Source organism: Pholcus phalangioides, unplaced genomic scaffold (genome assembly GCF_987345545.1).
Source record: "Pholcus phalangioides strain wild (caught in Gottingen) unplaced genomic scaffold, Ppha-v1.0 ptg000042l_1, whole genome shotgun sequence".
NCBI lineage: Eukaryota > Metazoa > Arthropoda > Arachnida > Araneae > Pholcidae > Pholcus > Pholcus phalangioides.
The window spans coordinates 27819445-27841380 of NW_028301628.1; positions in this window are offsets into that span (position 1 = coordinate 27819445).

Here is a 21936-nt window from a genome sequence, read left to right on the forward strand (position 1 = left end):
CCACGGAGACCAACATAAATTATTCAATCATTACACTTCACTCATAGTTAGAAAAACTGGTGGCAGATGGCAGCACTTTCTGTAATAAGTACTACACAGAAACAAACTTCACGTCAGTTTTCACTACATGTGCACGCACATTCCAACATGTACCAATTCGTTAGAGGTTCGGCACAGGAATATGGACGAGGTGTATGTGTGGTTGGGTAGTAGTATGTGTTCTCTTTCGCTCTTGCCCATTCATATACAGTTGAATTCCGTTTTAACGAATACCGTTATAGAGTAAATCTCGTTTTAACGAACACTTTTCTAATCGCCCAAATAAATTTACACAGGAACAATACTATGTAACCTGGAATTCCTATATAACGAAATTTCGTTTTAACGAAGTGATTATAATCGCCTCCGGTCTCTTGGCGTTCGTTATAACAGGATTTGACTGTAGTAGAAAGGATACATGAAATGTGTAAAGGAAAAAAATCATATTACCAAGAATACAGAAAGAAAGGAGGAAAAGAAAAAGCAACTTTTCACACACACACACACAGTTGATAGAGAGAGGAAAGAAAACACAGAGAACTTATTTTAATTCATTCCACTGGTGTTTGGACGAAATATTACGTCCGTGATCGTAAATGGGTTAACGGCTAAATGCGTTATTTTACTCTTACCTACAAACTGATAGAATCTTGCTTTTCGCAGTCAAATAGTTGCTATTTTGAGTTTTGTTCCCAATTTCTTGAGTTTGGTGCGATTTTATAATTTTCTGAATACCTAAAATTTCAGCATTTCTGAAAAAAAGGCACCGCAAGAATTCGACTTTTTTTTTACATAAAAAAATTATTTTACTTGTATAGCCATATTTTGTACCGAAATGACACTGAAAAGATGTACTTTCTAAAATTAAAAAAAATTGAGAAAAGAAATTGGTATGTAATGGGATTTTTTTACCATGTATTTATACCATATACTATGTATATTCAAATATACACTACTCTGGACCACACGGAGAATTAAGAAGCTTGAAAATATGTAAGAGAAAAGTGATCGTCAACTAATCCATTAAATTTCAATGCTCTTTTTTAAAAAACAAATACACTTAAGTAAATTTTTATTAAAAATTAAATTAAATTTTATTTTGCTTGAAATCTAAAAAATATTAAGGAACTTCCACAAATTAAGTTTTAAGTTTTTGATTAAATTCCAAAAAAAACAGTTGATGAATTTTTTTTTTCAATTTCCAAAATAATTAGACTAGGTTTAGTTTTTTATCAGAAAATTAATTAATTTGTCAGAAATTACGTGCACATCAAATTGAATTAATTTTCAAAAAATAATAATATTCCGATCATTTTAAACAATTCGGATTGCTTTGTTCGTTTCATTCTATTGATTTTTTTGAGAAATGAACAATTACTTTATTTTACTACATAATTAAATTTATATAACTTGCTTTACTTGGAAGCTATATTGATCTTTGAATTTTTGAAAAATTACATTTTCTTGCTGATTTCGGACATTAGGGTCAATTATAGCAGTTTTTAGATAATATAAAAATCAGGTTTAACGTAGAAAGTTCAGATGAATCATTGAATTCAAATTGGTTTGGAGAAACTAAATTTTGATCGACTTTAAATAATTATACTCAGATCAATTTTTGAAAACTCCAATTTTAATTACTTTCCAAAAGATTTGATTTAGATCAATTTTCCGAATATTGAATCTAGATAAATTTTCGAAACATTGGGTTCGGTAAAATTCTGAAAAATTAATTTTCGATAAATTTTTAAAACAACGAATTCAGAAAATTTTTTGAGAATTATTTTGGAATAAATTTTCAAAATATTGAATTCCGGAAAATGAAAAATCACTTCTCGACAAAATTGTAGAACACTGAATTATGGGAAAATTTTTAAAAATTAGTTTTGGATAAATTTTTGAATCATTGAAAATTTATTTGTATAATTTTTTTAAAACACTGAAAAAAATTAGAATTGGATAACATTTTAAAACACTGACTCAAATGAAATTTCAAAAAATTAGTTTTAAATCAATAATTAAATAAATATTAATATTATATTATATATATAATAATATTATATAAAATATTAAATTGGGATCTGTTTTTAAAAAATTGCAAATTTAAATTGACTTAGAAAAGGGTAATTTGTATTAATTGGTCAAATAAAATTCAGATTCATTTCAAATCATGAAATTTATATTTAAAAAATTACAATACATTAAAGTAATCTTTTTTCCAATACATTTAATCCAATTTTAAATTTGCATAACAGCGCATTCAGATCAACATTTTTAGATTTAAATTCATAGCAACTTACTCGAATTTATATCAACTTAATTAAATTCAAGTCAATTTACTTTTTAAATTCAAATTCCAGATCAACTTGTTTTAATTCAAATTCCAGATCAACTTATTTTATTTCAAATTTAGATGACCTTGTTTGAATTTAAATTTAGCTCAACTTACTTAAATTTAAATTTAGATCAACTGTTACTTAAATTCATATCAACTCACTTAAATTTCGATCAATCTAATTAAATTCAAATTTAGGTCAATGTAATTTTTTTTTCGAATTTTCATGTAGATGAACTGAGATAAATCTCTTTTTCCATCGATATTAATGAATGAACCAATATGATTTGAGAATGATGAATCATACTAATTTGAGCTATAAATCTGATTAAAATTAACCACCAATTTCGAAAACAAATGTATCTCCGCATCTTAAAGATCAATACAAAAAATGCTGCGTATCATACTCTGGTATGTATTTACTATTTTAATTTGATGATACTTTCAATCATAACCGCTAATATCATTCATGTATTATCAAAGGGAGATAATTTCTTCTAACATCTGTTCCCGCTGTTATTAAATTTTCTTGCGAAGGAATTACAACAGAGAGATAATAATGATGATCATTTTGTGTCCATCATTTAATCATATCTTCCAAACAAAGATAAATTGCTCTCGGTTAATGACTATTCATATTCCTGTTCTCCTCGATATAATTAACGATAATGACCGAAACATATTGAATTATGATTGCCGCTATTCATACATTATACCAAAGTATGCGATCATGGGGCGAATTCTTTCGATTTATTAATTCAAACATTTTTGTAATAACAAAATATTAATAACGTTATGCGAGTTTTTTTTATTTTAAAAGCAGAGAAAGATTATTTCTGGACGTTTTTCCTAGTTTTCGTCAAGAAAATTCCCCCGAACATTAATCATTGTTCACGGTAATATGAATCAAGAGAATTTTTCTTCAAATAATTTTATTCGATTGAATAACGTTTATCAAATATGCGCATCATTCTGTATGATTAAAAATTCCTTTGTATTAATTAAAGGATCAAAATTAATTGTAATTTCGTCTTCTTTCGAACGGTTTTACCGTATAAAAATTTTAATTTTTTCATTTTGTTTATTAACAATTATTTTAGTGGGGGCGGGGGGGTTCAACATCAACAGAACTGGCTTGATCTTTCAATCATTTCAGATCAGAACTTTTAGATCAGTTGATCAGAACTTTTAGTTCAGTTGATCAGAACTTTTAGTTCAGTTGATCAGAACTTTTAGTTCAGTTGATCAGAACTTTTAGTTCAGTTGATCAGAACTTGATCATTTTGGTTAGTATTTTTGCTTTAGTTCTAAATAGGTAAAATATACAACGTGTCCAGAAGGTCTGTCCCTCAAGGAATTTTTCTCCTTAACCACTCAACCATTGATGAAAACCTCAAATTGAAAAAGTGTTTAAAATAAGGCAAATATTCTTATTATATGGCAATTGAAATATTGTATTATGGCATTTAAAATGTTTTTATTATGGCACTTAAACTATCCTTACCATGGTACTTAAAATATTCTTATCATGGCACTTGAAATATTCTTATCATGGCACTTGAAATATTCTTATCGTGGCACTTGAAATATTCTCATCGTGGACACTTCATTCTTATTATGGCACTTAATTCTTATTATGGTGCTTAAATATGCTTATCATAGCATTTAATTCTTATCATGTCACTCAAATATTCTTATCATGCCTCTTAAATATTCTTATCATGACATTCAAAATATTCTTATCATAGGCGCGGTAGCTCTGGTCGATAAGATACTTGCCTAAAGTGCCAAAGAATGTTTAAAGGTGTCGCGAGTTCGATACCCGGTTCGTCCTTGCAGGAAAACTTTCCTGACACAAGGGTACAACAAAAATGACCGCATGACCGCAGAAACAATTGCTACCACCGGGAGTCCCCCATCGAGGGGTTAGCGATTATAAAAATTAGTATGAGTATAAAAAAACAAGCCTGCCGTTCGGCCATAAATTGTAGGTCCCGGTCTAATTAGTCTTCGTGTGCAGAAAATGACACGTGGTGCGACAAAAATTATCAAATATTCTTATCATGTCACTTAAAATATTCTTATCATGTCACTTAAAATATTCTTATCATGTCACTTAAAATATTCTTATCATGTCACTTAAAATATTCTTATCATGTCACTTAAAATATTCTTATCATGACACTCAGTATTGCACCAGGGAAGTTTCATTTTTTACGACAAGATTGACCAATATATTGAACTTTAAATTTTGAAAGGGGACTCAGGAGGTCATCCACATATTGAGCAGAGAAATAGTGAATTTGTAATGGACCAAAATAATGAGATATTGGTTTCAAACAAAATAATTTTGTGATGTTGATACACTGCTCAACAACAAAAAAATCATCTTCCTAAGGAAACTTTAACGGTTTGAAGGGTATATTGGGACCATTGATTTTAAAACTGGGGTTGGTTTTGCCGAATTGACTCTAATTTTTGAGATAATGAATTTCCCAAACCCTCAATATAGTTTGCAGATGCGAATTTTCGCTTCTAATTTTTTATTAATTTTCTCTTATTTTATTCAATGTATTACATTTACATCGTAGTCAGACATCAGTGGTCTTTATTTATTGATAGAAAGTTTATTATTGATTTACGTTTCACACATAATCTGAATGTTATTTGTATCCTGCTTTGTATTACTATTAAAATTTAAATTTCACTTTATCTCGAAAACTAGAGAGCCGATCTGACGAAATAAATTGTCAATTAGATTCGAAAAATTACTTGCTTACATACACGTAATTAATGAACTAACTAATTTCCCTCTTCAGTTTGGGAATACCAATTATGTAGCAAAGTTTTATTAGAGAATTTCATGTTCCAGTAAGTAACTTTTCAGTTTTCCGGCAAGCGAATAATACTGAGTAACATTAAAAGGGGGAAACTCTATTTATTCTGATTTATATTTTTGCACCGACCCGTCAATGACTGCTGAAAAGATGGCTTCCAATCACCAAAAAATCAGAAAAACTCGAAAACTTGGAAAATAAATATCTTGCTTAATTTTTGTCGTCTATTATTAAATTTGTTTCAGGGAGATGTTATTTTCTCAACCCTTAATTACATCAGAAAAAGTCATTTTCTAGATATCAGTGCCGAGTTGAACAGAAATTTGTTTTGTTAACCGTTCCCGAACTTTTTATGAACTTCTTTACGAATTTCAAACTTTTTATCAGGATTTCACGAGTCTCTGGAGTGAATAAAACAAAAGTTTATTTCCGTGGGGTTTTTTCAAAAATTAATTTTATTGAGTAAAGCTATTACAATATGAATATTCACGTAATTTAAAATATTTTTGCAATCAGAAGTTTTTGTCTACGACTAATGTCCGAGAAAAAAACTTTCTTGGTAAGGATTTCCTTAGACATCCTATATATTTCTTACACTCTCTCTCTCTCTCTCTCTCTCTCTCTCTCTCTCTCTCTCTCTCTCTCTCTCTCTCTCTCTCTCTTGCACAGAAATATCCCTTTAAAAACCAAGTTAGAAAATCGAACAAAGCCCACGTAAAAAAAAATATATATATAAGATATATCTCTCCCATGATTCACGAAAAACTCATATCATAACTCAAGTAAGACGATCCAACGACCTTAAGCTCTTATTGCAAAAAATAAAAATTGATGCTTAAGGTTTATGACAATACATATATAAAAGCAAAAAAAAAAGAAATCTCATATGAAGCAGCAGGAGCTGCCGTAAAGTGAAAGCATCGGAAAATATACTTCTTTTTTACCTTCTCGTACTTTATTTCTATCAGGAAAAAAAAAACCTGTGCATTATACTAGGACTTTTATACAGCCTCAAGAATACTCTCGACGGTGCCAGAATGTATATATATATATATAAAGAAACTTCTTCTTTACTTGTAGAGCAACATTGAGAAAAATATACATACGTATATATAAAACTACGAAAGAAAACGTTGAAAGCTTCATTAAGTTACGTGTCACAAGTAGTTCGAACGGGGCATAAAAATTTCATTACACTGACGTTGCATGAGATATTTCGCACTCCTGTTCCTCACCCATGCGTTTTTTGAAATCTAGTTTTCTGCTAGAAGGACAGTGAAAAAACCTGTTTATTACAGTTGAGCACATTTCTCTTCTTATTTCTCTTTCTTACGGTACAGGTAGAGAAAGTTTGAATAAAAAATGAAAAGCGAAGAAAGTGCCTTTTTGCTCTCTTTGGAATGTCTAGATTGCTTTCTATATTTATCTACGAGCGCAAACAGAAAGAAATGCTTTTCCCTTTTCCATAAAGATGGAATGGCTTTTTTTTTTTATGACTAGAATACATTTTCTTTGTCTAATACTATCCAACGGAAGGAAATCAACGTCGATACGAATTTTATTGTTGAAGTAAAATATGAAAGAAATTTGGGAATCATTACCATTTTCAGTTTTTGTCACTAATTTCTAGAATTCGAATCAATTACTGCAAGAAAAGTGAACTTTGTCTAGAATTATGGGATTTAAAACTCAAATTTCTAAAAATTAATTTCTGTACTTTCTTTAGTTAAGGGTGCTGTTGCACGCAAATTTTCCAAAAAGCACATTCTTATATTGTTTGATTTTTAAATACTATTAAATTTTTTACTTCCAACTTTTTTCGAGTTTTTGTTCCACCTGTATTAGAGATATATATTTTTTTGAATATTTTAATATCAGCCACTGCCACGAAGTTATATATGCTAACGTTTTCCAGTGAAATGCTATTTTCTCAATATTACGTTTTTGATCAGATAAGAAACACTTTTTTTAAACATGACTTGTTCAAATGGGTTGAAACTTTGAGTGTCTTTTAGCACTGAGATCTTACATGCTTTAACGAGAGGATTTCTCATCAAAATTATATCATAAAAAATTTCATCGCACAAAATATGGATAAATTTTGGTGATTTTTGAAAATGTTGTTGAAGTTAAAATTAAGAAAAAGAGCAACCAATAACTAAAATTTTAAAAACTCCCGTTAAATAATATAAAAATAACTAAAAAATCTGAAAAAGAATTTGGAACCTAAAAAGACATAGAACATTTTTAAATCTTCCTCAAAGTCAAGGTCTTTCTCTCATAGGAAAGCACGGGAAGCTAAGATCATGCACCAACACCCCTTAAATGGACTTCTATTTTAAAATTCAGAGAAATGTGATTGGAATTGGCTCAATATATTATTAAAATTATATATATATATATATATATAATTACACTTTTTAATTAATAATGATGAATACTTTCATTTACCTAATACTCTTCAACGGAAGGAATCAACGTCGATACAAATTTTATTGCTAAGAATTTAAGAAAAAGGAATTATCTCCAATCATTTTCAGAAACTGAAAAATATTTCTGGGGCAAAAAAGTGAATTTCATCTGTTTTTTCGTGGAGTTATGAAATTTTTAAATTGCCATTTTACAACATTAATATAATTTGAATATTGAAAAATGATGAACGATCAATATTAATAAAGTTTCTCGAATTAATTAGACATCCCTTTTCATTCGGGAAGTTAACGCCCTCTATTGGCTTAACAGGTAACATTAAATAAAATAATTAAATGTGGGTATTGTATGGTTGATTTGTATTAACAGTAGGCATATGAATTATAAAAGTTAAATTCAAATTAAAACTTTTACTTAATTCGTTGATAAGTACTTGAAATTTATCGCCTCTATCTGTGATTATGCATAATAACTTAGTGTAATTGGTTAACTTGATAAATATGAAAACAATTTCAAATGAATGCATGTGTGATGAATATAGTCCTACCCTGATACAATACGTGTATGAATTATCATGTATCGTATATGATATTGTACGATATTTATCATGTTTACCAACTACGCAACACCTGGGTATTACGCATAATCGCCGGTAAAAGTGATTATTGTGCTAGTGCTTATTAAATTTACCAACGATGCTTGGGTACTATGTATAATTGCCTGTACAAGTGACAAATTTAGGGAAATTTATCAAACAAAATGCGATTATCCAAAATCACCGGTTGTTATGCGCAATAACCTGTTTTATCAAATTTATAGCATAACATATATATATGCCATATAGATAACACTTATGCAATTTGTCCTCAAATGTTCAGTGGTATTAAAACTATTTCTAAATTCAAAATATATGAAAATAAATTACAGAAAATGCAAAATTTAATTTTCAGTCGATATGATATCGAATCAGCTACAATTGCAACCATATTTTAAGAACCTACATTTATACGAACTAGTCCTCTACTTTCAAACAAAGTTGTGTTAACAACATTATATTACATCAAGTTCCTTAATGTAACGAATATATTAGACTTATCCCGATCCCGAAACGGGAAAAAAACTCGAGACAATTGCTTTAAGAAAAGACAAGTAACTTCTTTCTTTCATCATCGGCAGTAAACACTTCTATGAGTTACATCATTAATAACAGTCATGATTCCTGTTTCTTTTATTAATATATTTTACTTTTGTGTGTGCCATGGTCTTTGATTCTAGAGTGCCATGTTTATTGATGCCCCATATATTGCGTTCCTGCAGAAAAATATCGAACAGAAAATATATATATATATATATATCATTATTATTGGAGATTGGGAAAAAGGAAAAAATATAGAAATATGTGTAAGGCCCTATGAACCGAGAACAAACAAACAATCCTTATCCAGGATTGTTCAGTGTACCGTGATTGGTGCAGCTGGTGAAATTTCTGGTGCGGTCTCTTTTTCCTCTCGGTTATTATTACATGCTTATATTTCATATCCAACTTCTGTCATCTGTTAGAGATTGCATTCTACCAATAAAAAAATTGTATTTCGCAAAAAAAGAAACTAACATGTAATAGTTTTTCTTTCCTTTTTTTTTTCCCCCTTTTTCATCGATGGAATTATGGGGGGAAAATGTTACTATGGGAATCGATATCTATATTATTTGAATTCATTAAATTTTTTATTGGTTGGATGAACGCAGGTGTCGGGAAGATTTGACTGAAGTGTTTAAAATTTTCAACGGGATGGATAGGATGGACCCATGAATTGTTAATACGCCGTCGATCAACTGTTTTCACAATGGGGACACCAGGATCGATCGGTAGCCGCTGTGGTGGTAGAGTGGTCACAGTGACGGACTCGCATCGCGGGAATCCGGGTTCGAACCCCACCGCAGCGGTGGTCGGCTGAAGTTTGTTTGCTGTGGTTCGCAACTTCGAGGCGCAAATTCGAGCCCACCTCCACATGGAAAAGTTGCGCCTCAGGCCTGCAACGATACAATTATTCAATCATTACACTTCACTCATAGTTGGAAAAACTGGTGGCAGATGGCAGCACTACACATAACAAGCATTAAACAGAAACAAACTTCACGACAGTTTTCACCACAAGTACAGGCACATTCCAAACATGTACCAATTCGTTAGAGGTTCCGCAGAGGAATATGGACGAGGTACATATATATGGTGTAGTAGTATCGTTTGGTAATTGACAATTCTAGGTTGTGGTGTCGCAGAGAATTTTTCTCTAATAGGGTTGTTAATAAATGGAATATCTTACCCCTGGGGGCAGTAAATTCTAACCCAATTGGCACGTTTAAAAAGAAATACGATAAACATGTTGGGGTAAACCGAGAAGCTGTCCATACTTAGAATAAGACAACCATAAGTATTCTTTTGGGCATTGTATAACATTTCATCATATATATATATATATATATATATATATATTGCTTGTAATTGCATTTTTAATTGGGTTGCTGTATTTTAGAAATGTATGACATCCATATTTGTTATGGGCATCTTTTTCTCAGCCACCTCGTTGGGCATTTTGCCTGTTGTGGCCTTTGTTTTTGTACTTGATGAGTGGCGTAGGTTTTCTCTGAATTTTGTTCAGCAGTGGTCAAAAAATCGAATAGAATGCTCGGTTTCATTCTCAAAAAGGTCTGTCGCGTTCTCCTAAAGTGATCCTTGTACTTTTCCGTAGCTTAGGTTTCTCCTGGATTGGAGTATGCCGTCAAGTTGTGGAGACCATACGTACAGAGGAATATTGACTTGGGGGGGGGGGGGAGCAGAGAAGAGCCACGCGTGCTGTTGATGGAACACGGGGCTTGAGCTATGAAGAGAGACTTGATTTTGTGGGAATGTTAACATTGCAAGATTTTTCTCAGATCTTTTGTGCACATCTTTTTCTCAGCCACTTCGTTGGGCATCTTGCCTGTTGTGGCGTTGTATTTGTATTTGTACAAGAGCGCAGAGATGTCGAAGGGGGAAATTATTGGAGTGTTTATCACAAAAAGGACACCAGAATCTATTAGTAAGGGACAATTCTAAGTTGTGGTGTCGCAGGAATTTTTCTCTACCAGCGTTGTTAATTAATGGAATACTACTACTTAACCGAACATGTACCTCGTACACATTCCGCTACGGAATTTCTAACGAATCGGTACATGCCGGAATGTGTTTCTTGAGTGTATGTGTGGTCCTATATAACGTATTTATGTTGTCTAGTTGCACTTGGTTCGTGTTCATGTTACCATCTGTGTTCCATTTTCTAAAAATAAGATGAAAATGCTTGAATATTTCATGTTATGTCAGTATCGTGTTGTATGTCCGCCTGCTCTCAGCGGAGATACTTTTTGTCGAATGGGAAGCCGGCTCGCATTTGTGCCTCGAAGCTGGAAAACCGCAGAAAACCAGCTCCAGCTGACCACCGCTGTGCCGTCAATGGGGGTTCGAACCTGGATCCTCAGGACGAGAGCCCAGCACGATGCCCACACGACCTCACGGCGGATTTAAATGGAACAGCTTACCTCCGAGGGAATTGAATTCTAGCACAATTGGCACGTTTAAAAAGAAATACGATAAACACATTGAGATAAATCGAGAAGCCACCCATACTTAGATGAGGCAACCATAATTTTTTAAAGGCAATAATACATTAATATTTTATCATAACTACTGGTCTTTTCATTGCTCTTATTGGGTTGCTGTATTTCTGATATAGTTTAGATATACAGTCGAATTCCGTTATAACGAATGCCAAGAGACCAGACGAATCACTTCGTTAAAACGAAATTTCGTTATGAAGGAATCCCAGGTTACCGCTGTGGTGGTCGAGTGGTTATAGTGCCGGACTCGTGATGCGAGGATCCGGGTTCGAACCCCACAGTGGTGGTCGGCTGAAGTTGGTTTTCTGTGGTTCCCAACTTCAAGGCGCAAATGCGAGCCGATCTCCCCGTTAAAAAGTCTCGCCACAGAGAGCAACAGTCCTACAACGGTAAATCATTCAACCATAACACTTCACTCATAGTTTGTAAAACTGGGGACAGATGACAGCACTACACATAACAAGCATTACACAGAAACAAACTTTACGTCAGGTTGCACTACACGTACACGCACATTCCCGCATGTACCGATTCGTTGGGGGGTTGGGGGGTTCCGCGGGGGGGGGTGCATGTGTGGTGTAGCAGTAGTAGGTAGGGGCTCGGGGATCCGTGATGTTCTTAAGCAGCCACCTCGTTGGGCAATTTGCCTGTTGTGGCGTTGTATTTGTATTTGTACCTAGCATTGTTCCTATGTAAACTTATTTGGGGGATTAGAAAAGTGTTCGTTAAAACGAGATTTTCGCTATAACGGTATTCGTTAGAACGGAATTCGACTGTATATTCAACATCCATATTTTTTTTTTTTTTGGGCATCTTTTTTCAGCCACCTCGTTGGGCATTTTGTCTGCTGTGGTTTTTGTATTTGTATTTGAATATATCTACGGATACTTATATTTTCTATACATTCGTAAAGCTTATATACTACAAAATGAAATTCCGTTATTTGTTTTATACAGTGGAAACTCTCTCAACGGACACTCCATGAGAACGAACACTTCCCATTGACGGACACTTTTCTGATCCCCAGTCTCGTGGAAGAAGGCTTCAATGTATTTCACTTCCCGTTGACGAACACTATTCATCTTAGGGGTCATTCAAGTATTACGTCAGCATCGATGGGGGGTTTCCGATTTGCTGGCTTTTAATGACAAGGGGCGAGGGGGGTTTGGATTATGCGTACGTCATCAACCACTCTTTATGAAATATATGAAATATTCTTAATGGCATCTTATTCGGTGCCCCAAAACGGGAAAAAAACATTTCGGTAGTTATTGGGCATCTGAACTAACATTCCCTCTATTGATAAGTCCCCTGCAGAGCCACTTTAGTGATTTCTAAATGTTTCTCGGATCCTTCAAGTGCTCTGGAAATGTGTCCGAGGCAACTTAAGAACTCTGGAACTGTTCCACGTATCACTCAAGTGATCCGTAATTATTCCATGCATCACTCAAGTGATGTAACTATTCCACGGATCACTTAAGTAATCTGGGAATGTTCCGCAGGTAACTTTAGTGATGTAGAACCGCACTGGGGGGGGGGGGCGCGCTCAAGTTCGGGCTGTTCTGTTCCAAAACTGTGCTACATGTCACTCAAGGGATCTCTAAATGTGCCACGGATCGTTTAAGTGTTCTGGAACTGTAGCGTGGGTTACTTAAGTGATCTTTGGGGCTTACCCTACTTCAATGATCTGAAAATGTGCCACGGGCTACTTAAATGCTCTGGAATTGTGCCACGGGTCATTTAAGCAATTTGTAAAAATGTGCCGCTTAGTTCATTTTTACAAAATTAGGTTTGAGGGGGCAAGCCACATCAGATAACCTTCAGTGCCACATTTGGTCTGCGGGGTCAAAGATTTACCATATATGTCTGTAAGTGTGGGTCGCAATGAATTTCTTAGAGAAATTTTGAGTTCTTACCCTTCAAATAGCACTGAAATGAACAGAAATTGATCATAATAACACATAAAGGTATTTCCTTCCGAAAATTTAATTTTTTGCATTAAAATTTTTTTTTCGTCTGGGGTGGGAGAGGTTCACGAGCCCTCCCTCGTACGTTTTTGATCCCACCAATATGCGTTAGGAGGTATGGAGCAGTGCTGACGAAATTTTCCTGACAAGGGCGGAGGGGGGGGGGGTAAGAGTTTAGCTGACGGGGCAGTGGGAGGGGAGTCAAAAATGGATAAAACTGCTGACATAATACTTGAACGCCCCTCATGCGAATATGACAAAATATAATAACAAAGTTTAGTTTATTCTTGTTCATTTTCTGATACAAAAACCCCACATGCATATCGAAACATTACTATAAATGCGATCGCATAATTTCGCAAAAAAGAAACATCCATAAATATATTATGAAGAGGCTAATGCATTTGCCGAATTTCCACTCGAGATTTCATTAATGGAAGAGATATAACCGGAGGACAAAGTAAGTAACTCAAGCATTACAAGAAAAAAACAGTGAATAGAAAAATGACGAGGTAGAGAGAAGGAGGCAAAAAAATTGAAAATGTGTGGCATGGAATGCAAAACAAAAATTGGAAAGACACAATTTCTCTTAAAGAATAGTCACGACGTTTTGTAAATGACCCGAAGGGTAAAAAAAACGTCTTTTTGATTCCGTTAACGAAATCTGATTAGTTTCGTACTTAAAAAAACAAGTTTTTTTCCAAAAAAAACAACTCCATATTATTACATCCTCCACAACATAAGATACAGTGATGCCTTCGGGCGCAAGGCGTGCGTCTAGCATATCGTTGTTACTTTTTACCTCAAAAAATTTAAAATAATAATAATAATAATGTATGGCATTTATTATTTCTTTCCTCTTCGTTTCCAACTATTCCAGAAAAAAACATTTGTTATTAAGATCAAAAATAAAAGCTATTATATTATTCTACAAAAAAAAATATGCATGTATATATATTATCAGCAAGTATGTGAGATTTTCTTTTAAATAAAATATTGTTCAATTTTTTTTTGCTTTTTTTTTTGCATTTTTCTTATAATTGCTATTATTTATATATTTTTTTTTAATTTAATAAGAATCAAGGAAAAATAATAATAAATATTTTTTTATTATGAATGATGATTCTTAGAAAAAAAATATAATGATATTTTGAATTATTACTCTATCTATATTTAGAAAAGTTATTCTTTTTACGGGAAATAATTATTAAATATCTGAAAAATTCTACTTTTTTCTTTGCGATAAGACTACTCTTGTAGAAAATGGAAAAATTTAAGATATTAATGTTTAAAAATACAATAGAAATTAAAAATTAAATAACTACTGAGTATATATTATTTATGATACATTCGGTTAGTATTATTTTATTTTGGTTTTATGTTATTTTAGAAATTTGTTTTATTTTAAGTTTTTGTTGTTTTAGTTTGTTTTGTTACTTTTTTTAGTACTTATTTCACTATTTATTTTAATGATTTTATTATTTTAGTCTTTAATCATCTGAGAATTTCTTTTAGTAATTTCGTTCATAACAATGAAAGATATATTCTTGATATTATAAATGAAATTGGGAAAAAAAACTGTCTTATGTATTGATTATTAAATAAGACATAGCTTATGCAAGATATACAGAAGACTGGATGTTGTGAAGATATTTATTATTTGAGATGTTAATTTTTTAAGGAAGGAAAAAAACTCATCTCTGCCTCTACCGGGAGTCGAACCCGGGTCCCTCGGTTGCCGGACGAGTGCTCTGACCACTAAGCTACAGAGGAGATAGAGATTTTCCTTCGCTAGAGCGTATATGTGCCGAACGGAACCGTGCAATGGACGGTGAACCGATCAGCTAATAGCTCATGAACGAACGAGCCACCAGATGGCTATATATATGACATGAATGTCGCTCTAAGAGCACTCGTCCGGCAATCGAGGGACCCGGGTTCGACTCCCGGTAGAGGCAGAGATGAGTTTTTCCCTTCCTTAAAAAATTAACATCTCAAATAATAAACATCTTCACAACATCCAGTCTTCTGTATATCTTGTATTAACAAGTGGAGAGCGACATTCATGTCAAAAGACATAGTTTGTTTGTTTTTCAATTAAATTTGTAACGGAAAATATACATGCATCTGTATAAATTCTACTAATTACACTGCTGGCCACCCAAATTGCAACACCAAGAAAGATAAGAGATATCGCAACAATATTTATTTTGTAGATAACATGTTGACCAAGCATCAAATGATTAAATTTATAGACTGCTGTGAAGTGTGGTTCCTGCCAAAATCAGTAGCCAGAGTAGCCGCCATTGTTGGAGATCACCGCTGCCACACGCCTCGGCATTGATTCAAAGAGACTTTGGATGTGTTCTTGGGGTACAGCAGACCAAGCAGCTTCCACGCGTTGCCAAAGTTGATCTGGTGTGGCAGCTGGGGATGTAATCTGGGTCAATCGTTGAGCAACCGTGGACCACATGTTTTCTATCGGCAAAAGATCCGGAGAGCGAGCTGGCCAGGGAAGCAATTCAATCTGGCGATTGACGAAGAACCTTTGGACAATGCGTGCCACGTGTGGTCGCGCATTATCCTGTTGAAATATGGCTGTGGGCAAGCCCTGAAGGTAAGGAAGGACAACTGGCTCCAACACCTCGGAGATGTAGCGCTGGCTTTTTAAAGTACCGGCAATGCGTACTAGAGGAGTGCGAGAGTGATATGCAATACCGCCCCATACCATAATACCCGGTGCAGGACCAGTGTGGCGGTGCATAACGCAGCTGTTCAGCATCCTCTCTCCACCGTGTCTCCAGACTCGAATCCGACCATCGTGGTGTTGCAGACAGAAGCGTGACTCGTCAGTAAAGACAATTTCATTCCATTGTGCCGTCCACATCCTTCTTTCATCGCACCATTGGCGGCGGAGACGTCTGTGGTTCTGCGTCAAGGGTAGACGAAGCAAAGGACGTCTTGCGGACAGACCACTCTGCTGTAAACGGCGTCCGTCGAATGGTACGCGCAGACACTGGATGATGCGGTACAGACTGAATGTGCTGTGCTATGGTTCGTGATGTGGCTGAGCGATCCGTCACTGCCATACGCACAATACGCCTGTCATCACGTGAAGTGGTGCACTGAGGTGGATGCGATCGAACACGTCGGTCCGTCGTACCCTCCTGCATCCAACGATCACATATCCGCGTTACAGTTGTTTGGTTTCGTCCAACACGACTACCGATTTCCCTGAAAGATAATCCACAATCTCGGTAGGCCACTATCCTTCCTCTGTCGAACTCGGATACTTGATCAAAAGATGATCGCTGTTTTCTACGAGGCATAATTGATCGTTTTTTTGAAAAAACCACAAGAAAAACACAATTGCCGTACTTCAAATCGTCGAAATCTCCAAGCCTTAAATAGCGCTTTGAAGTGGCGCCACAGGCGCGCGTGATGTGCGTCTGCGCTGAAATTCTAATCATTTGCATATCTCACCTCCGCTAATGCATGTTGTAAATTTCATATTATTTGCATGCTTCCTTCAGGGTGTTGCATTTACGGTGGCCAGCAGTGTATAATTAGTAGAATGTATATAGATGTATGTATGTATTTTCCTGGCAACGTGACTTTCCAATAATATTCATGGAAATGTTGGTTTCTGAAAAATATGTCTGGCAAAAAATTATTTTTCAACAATAATGTGGCAGCACAATGTTTTAACAGTATTCATGGCGAAGATGATTTCTAAAAACTGTTTCTCGCGACAGCTATTTTTCAATAATATTAATGTGCAACAATGGCTTTTAAACAATATTCTTGACAAGTAACTTTTCAACAATATTCTTGCGTGATTCTGGATCAATATTCGTGGCAGCATGTTTCGGGAACAATATTCATGGTAACATAATTCTGCAACAATATTCATGGTAACATAATTCTGCAACAATATTCATGGTAACATAATTCTGCAACAATATTCATGGTAACATAATTCTGCAACAATCTTCATGGTAACATAATTCTGCAACAATATTCATGGCAACAATTATTTCTGAGAACTTTTCTGAGAGAGAGAGAGAGAGAGAGGGGGAGTAAGAGAGAGACAATTATTCTTCAAAACAATATACATGTGCAACAATGATTTTTGAACAGCATTCTTAACAAATAACTTTTCAACAATATTCTGTCAGTATGATTCCGGAACAATATTCTGTCAGTATGATTCCGGAACAATATTCTGTCAGTATGATTCCGGAACAATATTCTGTCAGTATGATTCCGGAACAATATTCTGTCAGTATGATTCCGGAACAATATTCTGTCAGTATGATTCCGGAACAATATTCATGGCAACATCATTCTGAAGCAATATTCATGGCAAGAATTATTTCTGAGAATTCTTCTGGGGAGGGGGGAAGAGAGACAATTATTCTTCAACAATATACATGTGAAACAGTAATTTTTGAACAGTATTCTTGACGAGTGACTTTCAACAATATTCTGGCAACATGATTCTGGGATAATATTCATGACCAGAAATATTCATGGCAATACATACTTTTATCCATATACATCCATATTTTTATAGGCATCTTTTTTCTCAGCCACCTCGTTGGGCATTTTGCCTGTTGTGGCGTTGTATTTGTATTTGCATATAAATTGGCCTCTTTCATTCATTCTTCACCATAATTTCATAATTAATTACAGTAGTTGGAATTTTTAATGTTATAAAGAAAAATAATATTTTCATCTCTTGGTTTATATAATATCATCAATTTTCATATCATCAATATTCTGGCAACATGATTTTTAAACATTATTCATGGCAATGGTGATTTCTGAAAATTATTTCCCACAAAAATTATTTTTTAGAAATCATCTAACAACAATTATTTTTCTACAATATTCAGGCAATTCGATTCTGGAACAATATACATGGCAAATAGTTTATATAAATTGACCTTTCATTTATTTTTCAGTGTATGATTCTATAAATAGTTAAAGATAAATGAAGAAAAATAATCTTTGTAACAGTTTATATAATATCACCAATTTTCTAGAAAAAAATTGATATTTTATGTCAAACTTTTATAAATCTTTCAAATAAAGTATTCAATTTTCATAGATTTCGTTAAATTCAAAAAACAAAAGTCATTCTGATATTAAATAACGATACAAAATTCGATGTTTTAATGAATTTTATCAGTATTTTATGCCTAATATTTTCGTAACACTTTTTTTTATAAATTTTTGAACATATTTTCAAAACAAAGGGAAAAAAAGCCTTTTAAGGGAAAAACAATGGATAGATAAAAAGTGTGAAAAAATTGACAATAATATTCTAGCAACATGAGTCTGTCTTCAACAATATTCATTGCAATAATGACTTAAAAAAATATTCCTGTCAACAATAATTTTCATGATAATTTTTTTATTTTCCAAGAATAATCTGACGACAATTATTTTTCAATATTCTGAATTACAATAATTTATCCATCAATAATCTGATGACAATTATTTTCGACCAATATTCTGGTAACATAACTTTCCAACAATAATCTGATAACATGATTTCTCAACAATATTTGGTATCATGATTCTAGAACAATATTCCTGGCACTATAAAATTGAACTTGCATTCGGTTTCAAATTTAGTTCTAAAAATGATTGTAGAAGCTTTAAATTTTAATCAAATGAATAAAAATATGTTTCCTCCTTTTTATATAATGTAAAATTCGATATTTTATACAAATTTTATAAAATTTTTAAATTAAAGTATTCAAATTTCATACATTTATTTAAAACTCAAAAACAAAAGCCATTCTGATATTACATCACGATATAAAATTCGATTGTTTTAACAAATTTTCTCAATACCTTCTCACTAATAACTTTAATATTTCATTTAAAAAAACGTTATTTTCCTAATACTTGAATCTATTACCAATTTTTGAATACGTTTTCAAAACAAAGGGAAATAAAAGGCATTTTGTAGGAAAAACTATGCGTAAATAAATAAATGTGGGTGGAGAAAAATTGAATTTTGTGAATAGCGTTATTAAATTCCTTTTCCCTCCAGAAACTTGCAGAGATATTATTCCGCCTAAGATATTATCAAAGTTTTCTTACGTATGCTACAGTTTTCCTTATTCTTTCAGCGTCTAAGAAATGCAAATTTCTGTACGTGCTTTGAATGTGTTGAAAATTTTCTCTTATATATATGTTATATATTTTAAAAACAATTTCCTCCCTGAGGGGGAAAATACTCTTAAAGTAATTATAAATGTTTTTTTCAACATGTTATCGTTGAAAGGGATTGAATAATAGTTAAATAGAATGAAAAAAATATCTATTTTATCGTAATTGAATATATTTTTCGCTCTTAGGTGAAACATTGGCGATGCTTAAACGGAATTAAAAGTTTGACGGTTTTCTACAACTGAATTTCAATATTGAGGATGCAAAATTGAATTATTCTTCAACTTTGATTATGCTGATTGAATATCGAAAACCCATTAGCATGGAATAGTATATCTACAGTTTTGTCGAAAAGATTGGTATTTCACGAGTGGAGAGTCGATGAAATAATTATTGTTGTCTCTTACAATCAATGTCAAAAACTAAGCCCAACGAAAGATACAGTGTTTTTTTTTTTTAACAATTCCACGTTAAGAATGATTTTTAATGATAATCCGCGAGCGAGATTTTTCATCAATATCTATAACAACAATGATTTCTAAACAATATTTTTGATAACAACAATGATTTCTAAACAATATTTTTGATAACAACAATGATTTCTAAACAATATTTTTGATAACAACAAAGATTTCCAAACAATATTTTTGATAACAACAATGATTTCCAAACAATATTTTTGATAACAACAATGCTTTTCAAACAATATTTTTGATAACAACGATTCATAAACGACAATTTTGATAACAACGATTCATAAACGACAATTTTGATAGCGACGATTTCTGAAGAATATTCGTGGAAACAGAGATTTTTTAACAATACTTTTCACGAGTGATTTTTCAACAATATTCAGGCACACAACGTGATTCCTTCACAATATATATCTCAATGATGATTTCTGAAAAACATTGCTGATGACAGTTACTTTTCAACAATATTCATGACAGTAGTGATTTCTGAAAAATATCTATGTGCGTGTACATAACATTAAAACAAATAAAATACTTTTTCTTCAGGAAGTTACATATAACTTCAAAATTAATCTATAAAAATTTGAAAATTAATGTGAAATTGCAGTACAATATATGCAGAATGTCCTGTAAGTCGGCTTTTTTCTGATCAACCGTTCGTCGAAGAGGTATGATTCCAATTTAAAAAATGCTCAAAAAGTTTTAAAAAATTAACACGTAGCAGTTTTGAGAGTGAAAATATAGTGTGTAACAAAATAAAAAATGTAAATTTTATACGTTCCTCTTGCCCTCTAACTTCCAATTAGAAAATTGTTGCCCTGTCTCCTTTGAGACAAACAAATAAAAATTCAAATTTCTAAAATGCAATATTCGATGAGATTTCCGAATTCACAAATCGGAGAAAAGTTACAAAAAGGCAGCATAGTTGACGCAAACGAGCATTTTCCCTTAGCTTTTGCTGATGTTTCCCAACTTTTCTCCACTTTGTGAATTAAAATACCTCAGTGAATATTGTAAATAAAAACATGCGATTTCTTTTGTTGGAGAGACAGGACAACAACTTTCTCATTGGAAGTTGGAGGACAAGTGGACCGTATAAAAATTTAGATATTTTTTTTTGCGACAAACTTTATTCTCACTATCAAAACTGGTACAGGTAAATTTTTTAACACCTTTTGAGTATATTTTAAAGTGGAATCACATCTGTACGACTGATGGTTGATAAGAAAAAGACCGCATTAGCGTTTACAGGACACCCTGTATGTTATTTTCACGGAATACGTTCGTCACAAATGAACTAGAAATGAACCTGAAAATGAAAAACAAATATTTTCATTAGTAAGTTCTCTTTAGAATGCTGACTCTTTCAATATTTCATGGTTAACGTCCGTATAATTTAAACGTTTGCTCAAAATGACACAAGACCATTCCGCTTATCTGAATGTTTCATAATGTTTTCCTTCCAACTCATTTGATCCAAACATGGCCTTTCTAAATAAATAAAAATCAAATATAACTGACTTTTGTCCCAAAGAAAACTTACAAATCGCACTAAAATAAAGCTGAAACTTCTCGAAGCGTTGAGAAGACTTAAAACCTCCGTTTTGCAAAGATAAATGACCTGTGGAAAAATTCCTTGAGAAAATACGAAACAACGTTTTCTCCGGCGCCGCTTTTACTGTAAGTTATGTATCGAGACACTTTGAAGATATACGTTGACGTGAAATATTACGAGCAGAATTTTCGTCGCTCGTTTTCGGAAATTCCATAATTCGAAAATCCCCGCGAGTTTACTTTACGCCAAGCTTCATCCATCTTTTGAGAAGTTTAATGGTTCCCTCCCTCTCTCTCTCGCTAACTAAAATCATTGCTCGAATTGCTCCGTCGCCGTGTAATAGCGGTGAAATGAGAATAGCTAACAGTCCGTGATGCGAAAACGCAAGTATAAGAAAACTAAAAATCGTTTGATTAGTACCATATACACATGTTACTTTAAACTCCTTTGCTTGGAATAC